We start from the raw sequence: 7,500 nt of genomic DNA, 5'->3' as shown, positions 1-7,500 counted from the left end.
TAAACCATAAAACACGGTAAAAGCACTCTGGTAACGCTTTACATCAGATGTGTCTCTCTCTCTCTCTCTCTCTCTCTCTCTCTCTCTCTCTCTCTCTCTACGACTTGGGTCCACCTTGACGTGGTGAGGGGGGTCTTCACCCCCTGGAATTTGTTCCAGGGTTTGAGTCCACGAGTCCTAAATACCATTATATATTAGTTTGGCTTAATGTTTGTGAAATTTTCCAGTTTTGGTAAAATTTACTCGACCTGATAAATAGGAAAAGATTTCATAGCTGGGACTGGGTTTATATCCCAAGCTAAACAGTGGGAAGTGTGACAGGTAAACATTGGGAAATGTGATAGGATCATCAACTACCAGATAATGTTTGGACCTGAGAGATATCAAATTGATAGCTCAAGGGCGGAACTATTCTTAAGAGCTGGGCCACATTTTCCATGGGGAGTCACTTTTTCTTGGAATTGAACTCTCGGCATTCTATCCGGTGTCTGCCCATAATATGAATAAGGTGGGATGATGTATTCTTATAATACTCTCGGTCCCAGCATGCGGGTTGGCTTACACTTATGCCACTCTATTTGTGTTGTTCCATTCCCTGTGGGGTGGGGTAAGGGGCGGATATTTGGGAGTCGGTTCTCGATTGTGCCATTGGTGGAAGATAAAGTCCATGAAAGGGTTGATGATACATTTTTAAGGTTTTCCAGTTTAACCTTTCTTTTTTTACATTCGATCTTTATGAATAGTAGAAATAAAGATTCGAGTACTCCTAGCCTAGGCCCACTGATGATACTGTTTCGGCACAGTTGACGACTGTTGCAACTTCGTCTGATAACCTTTGTTTGGATAAGATAAGGAAACCTTCTATTGTAATTACATTACACTAGATGCTATGATGGTTTTAATTTTTCACTTTCGTTGGCTGAGGCCGGTTCTACTCTCACTTTTCCTCGACCTTCAGGTGATATCTTGGGCTCTCGGCCACAACACTTCACAATATATACATTAAAAGTATCGCCATTAGAATCTTCCCGATTAAAAAAGGTCATATGCTTATCGTAAGAGGTTTCAAATATCCCTGGTCCTATTTCACATATACTTCTAGTCAATTTTCCATTGTTCCATGCTGGATGATAGGGTTCCAATGTAATTACACCAGGATGTTTCCTAATCTTTTCCAAACAAAGGTCTTGTAAGCAGAAGCTACAAGGCAAGCCCGCCACATGTGTTAAATGTAACGTACCGAGCATGGTGTCTGTTATAAAGAAGCAAGATGTATACTCTGTGGAGAGAATCATCCATCTTTTTCACAGAATTGTGATGTTGTACATCATGGAAAAGCAGACATGACATTAAGAGTAAGTGAACGTATGCCATTTAGAGAAGCAAATGAGAAAGTAAGTAAATTAGACCTGGAGTATCCTTTTCCAAGATTGCTGCTAACAGAAGAAGAAATATAAATACTACCAGAGGAGCTTCCCTTGGTAATGCAGGAGGAACAGGGGCAACCTATACTCCCACTTAAGAGGCTGCGCCAGTAGATTCTGAAGCTCCTACCTCTTTGGAGGCGGCACCGGAGATTTCTGTTGCTCATGACTCTTCGGAGACAGTGCTAGAGATTTCTGGTGATCCTGCCTCTTCGGAGGAGGCGCAAGCAGTTTCTGGCGCTCCCACTTCTCTGGAGCTGTAACAACTATACCTAGTGTACCGGCTTCTTTGGAGGCTGCACCAGCTATGGCTGACACTCCGGCCTCGTTGGAGGGAGTACTGTCAGTATCTGGTGCTTGTGTCTCTTAGGGCCTGCACCAGCTGTAACTGGTGCTCCTGACGCTATGGAGGATGGGCCACACCCTCACACCCCTCCTCAGGCAACCTAGCTGTATCTGATGTTCCCGAGATTGAAAAAGAAGTAGCAAGGCAATATACTGAAAGCTCTTGAAAGAGGATCCAGTTGAATGGCCTAAAAAGGAAAGTTAGGAGTAACATCCTTTCCTCCCGTGGAACTGTCAGGTTATTAAGTGCTAAATGGGAAGAACTAAGGCTGCTCACATCAGAATTGTCTCATACACACTTTATACATATATACATGAACAAACATATTCTTTTGAAGCTTGAATTTCAATTTCAAGTTAATGGCCCCTATGGGCTTGTTCCTTTTGAATAGGTTTCATCTTCATAATTAACAATAATAATAATGCAAAATCATAAAATCCCAGTGTATCTGATTTAGTTTGTCCTCCCCGGGAGAGAGTAAATGAGTGATTAAGATGCCAATTTTACATAACGTCAAACCTACTAATAAAAACAGATTAAACCAATACGTCATGACAAGAAAGGTTGGAAAGGTTTACTAGATTTAGGCACTAGGAAAAAAATCAAACATTCAATTGTGTAATAATGTGCAATCATTTTACCATTTTTCTTTTTACTCATTTATTTAAGGAATTAACTCTTTGATACTTCTATCTAACCGAAGGTGTCTTATTATTACTGAAATATTATTCTATCATAGTTCTCCATCCTAGTAGTAAACTGACCTAAATGACTTATTTCTAAAAATAATATCTAAGCTTTATCTAATAACTTGTATCTGAAAAGCCTTGAAAAACAGATAAATCAGAAAATATGAAGATTCTGGCAAAATTTCACGAGAATTCTTCTAATAGTGATAATGGACTACTCGCTTCGCCGGAACCCAATACCGTCTTTACCAACATGAATGTCTCGTTACGACGGTAGGCACTGGCCATTTGGGTATATTCAAAGACGCACTGATCATGTTCTGCAGGTATTTTCTCCCATTAACATACATACAAATTCCATTTTCTCAAATGAATATACATACAAATTCCATCTCGTCAAAAGAATATACATACAAATGCCATTTGCTCCAATGAATATACTTACAAATTCCATTTTTCTGAATGAATATACATACAAATTCCATTTTCACATACGAATATACATACAAATTTTCTCAAAAATATACCTACAAATTCTATTTTCCCTAATGAATGTACATACAAACTCCATTTTCTCAAATGAATATATATACAAATTTTCTCAAAGGAATAAGTATACAAATTCCTGTTTATCTACTGAATATCCATAAATTCATTTTCTGAAATGCATACAAATTAAATTTTCTCAAAGGGAAATACATACAAATTCAATTTTCTCCATTGAATATACATAAAATTTCCATTGTTTTAAATGAATATGCATACGAATTCCGTTTTCTCCAACGAATATCCATACAAATTATATTTTCCCGAATGAAATACATGCCAATTTCATTTTCTCAAATGCATATTCATACAAATTCCAAACTGGTTGTAATATAGAGAAAGACGTTTGCGTTTCATCAAGTGAGGGTCATGTGCTATTTGTACAAAGTTCAAGTGGACATCATTGCCAGCTGTATCCAGAGATTTAAACGCCCCATCATTTCACGGATTTGGTCACTCACCAAATCCTTCACCGAGCGTTTACAGGGAAATGACAGTGCTCCAAGTGCATTTACTTAATTGAATAACAATGGCAGAGTAAATTACATTTCTCGCAATTAGTGCAAAGTTCACAGGTGCACGCGAAGTAATATTCGCAACGATAGAAGTTAGAGGCAGAGAAAGGCGGGGAAGGGGGAAGGGTGAATTGTTTTAGCTACTGTGCTAAATAGATGTTGATGCCCTAAATGTGGCTGATATAACTGGGTGGAAGTTTAAAGTTTAATAATGGAATATGACAGAGCTGCCAACGGGTTAAGTATTTCATTATCCCAGACACTACTGGCCGGCTTAAATTTCATACTACGGCGTTGAATAAACTAAAGCAAGACTACAAACTATTAGCTTAAAGCGATGATAAATATCTCTCTGCAATGAGAAAAAAAACAAAAAACATTATCAAGTCAATATTTGTGAAACATTTGCTACATGAATTGGTACAAGAAAAATAACCTAACATTATTTAAGGAGAAACACATTCAATAAATCTATGAATGACACAAAAGAGAAGCAACATAACGCGTTATGCTATTGAAAAGGTTTCAGTAGAAGCCAATAGTGTTTTGTAATCAAAATAAGGAAAACCCATTTGACAATATTTCTTTGCTCAGAATGTAACGTCCTCTTTATTGTATGATTATATTTGCGATGTATTTATATAAATATAATAAGATATAATATAATATAACATATATATATATATATATATATATATAAATATAATATATATATATATATATATATATATATAGTATGAATGTATGTATGTATGTATGTATGCATATATATATATATATATATATATATTATATATATATATATATATATATATATATATATATATATATGTATGAATGTATGTATGTATGTATCGTATGCATATATAAATATATATATATATATATATATATATATATATATATTATATATATATATATATATATATATATATATATATATGTATATATATATATATATATATATGTATATATATATATATATATATATATATATATATATACATATATGTGTATATATATATATATATAGATATAATATATATATATATATATATATATATATATATATACTATATATATACATATGATGAAGTATTGTCAATTATACACGCCAGACGTTATTAGTGTTTGCAAATATTAATACATGCCTTTGGAATATCTCACACCCACGGGGAATTACACTCAATAAGCATATCTGCCTGGGCAGGATTCGAACGTGGGTTTTTGGTTTACATAAAGAGATAAACCACTGACTTGGCCATTCGGCTCTGCCTATTAAGATTTCCCAAGTTGGACTCCTGGCCGAGGCAGATGCACTTATCAATCATAATTCCACTGTAATGGCGGTGTAAGTTGTTTACAAGGTCCAGTGAAAACATAACATTCATATAAGAGTTGTATTTCATGGCATGATGTGGCAGTTTGTTAATTTAGAAGGGAAAAATAAATCACCATTTGAAGGGTGGAATATGAGAAGTAATTTTGCCAAATACCTCTGAAATTTGCAACGATCTAAAGAAAACTTATTAATGTCAAGGATATTATTAGTTTTCAAGTTTTCCAGAGCAGTCAACTAAAATACTATACCCCTATAGAGCTGGACCAAATGCTTTATTTTTAATAATAATATACAAATTTTATATAATATTTCTATGTAATAATTTACAGTGGAAAATATAGTAATAAGTACATAAACTGAAAATGCTGCAGAAACTGACAAAACTTCACAAGGAATCTTGTGCTAGTGATAAATGACCACCCGCTTCGCCGCAAACCCAATAGTGTATAACTATCAATTTTCTTTCCTGACTTGAATGTCTCGCTACGACGTTCATCATACATATTCTGCGGATATGTTTTCAGATGAATAGCCCACACATACAAATTCAATATATAAATACAACTCCATGTTTTCAAATGAACACATACATATACCAATTCCAAACTTGCTTTAACACATAAGTAGAAAGGCGATGGGCATTTATATTTCGTCAACGGTAAATCATGTGCTCTTTATACAAAGTTTAAATGACCATCACTGTCAGCTCTAACCCAAGATTTGAATCCTTATCATTTCACGGACTTGGGTCTCTCATCAAACACCTAACAGTGCTAGGGCAAGAAAATGAGTGTTGAGACAGCATTTACTTAAATGAAATAACATTTCTCGTACTTAATGCGAGGTTCTCAAATGTACATGACGTAATCCCAGTGACGATAAAAGCTAGATAGAGGAAGAGGAGGACAGAGGAGAGGGAATATAACTGTCTGAATTAGTGTTCTAAATAGAAGTATATGCCCTAAATGCGGCTGCTATTATAAAGGGGAGAAATCTAAAATTGGATTATGACAGCTGCCACCGAGTGAAGTATGACATCCCCCACTCTCTACCCATGGACGGCTTAGTATCCAATTTTACAATTTTCCTCCTACGACATTGAGTAAAATAAAAGCATCCTGCTAAATAGCTTTCAGCGACAATGAACATCTCTCTGCGATGCGAAATGAACAAGAAAATACAAACACTTTCAAAACAAAGACTCACATTATCCAGTCAATATTTGTGAAACTATTTCTTACTTGAATTAGTGTAAATAATACCATAATAATTCTAGCGACAAGGCATTCTAAACGTTTGTGAATGGAACAACACAAAAGAGAAGCAACCTATCGTGTCATGATACTAAAAGGGTTTTCAGTAGGAGGCAAACACATACATACACACTTTTACATATATATATATATATATATATTATATATATATATATATATATATATATATATATATATATATATATATATATATATATATATCATTCGAGCTACAAATGTCCTTTTAATATCTAATTCGCTCTACCTCGGAATTGATATATTTTCATATATGTACCGAAGGGGAGTTTTTTTAGTTGATAATAATTTGCGTCCCCTCATGGGATCGAATCACCGTCCAGTGGACGGGAACAAAATCAGGAACGGCCAGTGCCGTTATCCAGTCCACTGGACGGTGGTTCGATCCCATGAGGGGACGAAATTATTATCAACTAAAAATTTCCCCTTCATTCACATATATAAAAATATATCAATTCCGAGGTAGAGCGAAATAGATATTAAAGGCATTTGTAGCTCGAATGATCTATATGAATCACGGTGATGTGATAATTATTCATATATATATAATATATATATATATATATATATATATATATATATATATATATATATATATATATATATATATATATAGTATACTATATATATATATATATATATATATATATATATATATATATATATATATATCATAGAGAGAGAGAGAGAGAGAGAGACGAGAGAGAGAGAGAGAGATGAGAGAGAGAGAGATTAATTTGCTTTTGTTACTTAGAATTCTTTTCAAATTTTATTGTTGTTTAGCACTTGTGAATTAATTTCCAAATTTCAATTATTGCTTTACAGAGAGAGTGAATTTTTATCACATCACCGTGATTCATATACATGCATTAAGCTACAAATGTCCTTCAATATCCAATTCACCCTACCTCGGAATTAATGTATTTCCATATATGTTAACCCAAGGGGAATTTTTTATTAATAACTAGACATTAAAGGACATTTGTAGCTTAATGCATATATATAAGTGTTTGTCAAAAATTCACGTGACTTTTTTATGTTTATCAATATCAAGCCACAAGTACCGTTTAATATCCGTTGCACTAAAGCTTGGGAATAACTTACACCCAAAGTAAATTATGCTCAACAATGCATCTACTTGACAGATTAATATGTGCGTCTTTCTTTTATATATAGTGTCTGTGATATAACCGTATGGAATAATTCCTATAAACAAAAAAAATTATGCAACAACACATCCGCAAAAGGCACGTACCTGCCTTACAGAAGAGAGAGAGAGAGAGAGAGAGAGAGAGAGAGAGAGAGAGAGAGAGAGAGAGAGAGATCCACCCTTTTGCTATACATTATGG

This window comes from Macrobrachium nipponense, chromosome 8, assembly GCF_015104395.2.
Source record: "Macrobrachium nipponense isolate FS-2020 chromosome 8, ASM1510439v2, whole genome shotgun sequence".
Lineage (NCBI taxonomy): Eukaryota > Metazoa > Arthropoda > Malacostraca > Decapoda > Palaemonidae > Macrobrachium > Macrobrachium nipponense.
The sequence above is the reverse complement of the archived record's forward strand: the minus strand, read 5'-3'. Positions refer to the sequence as shown.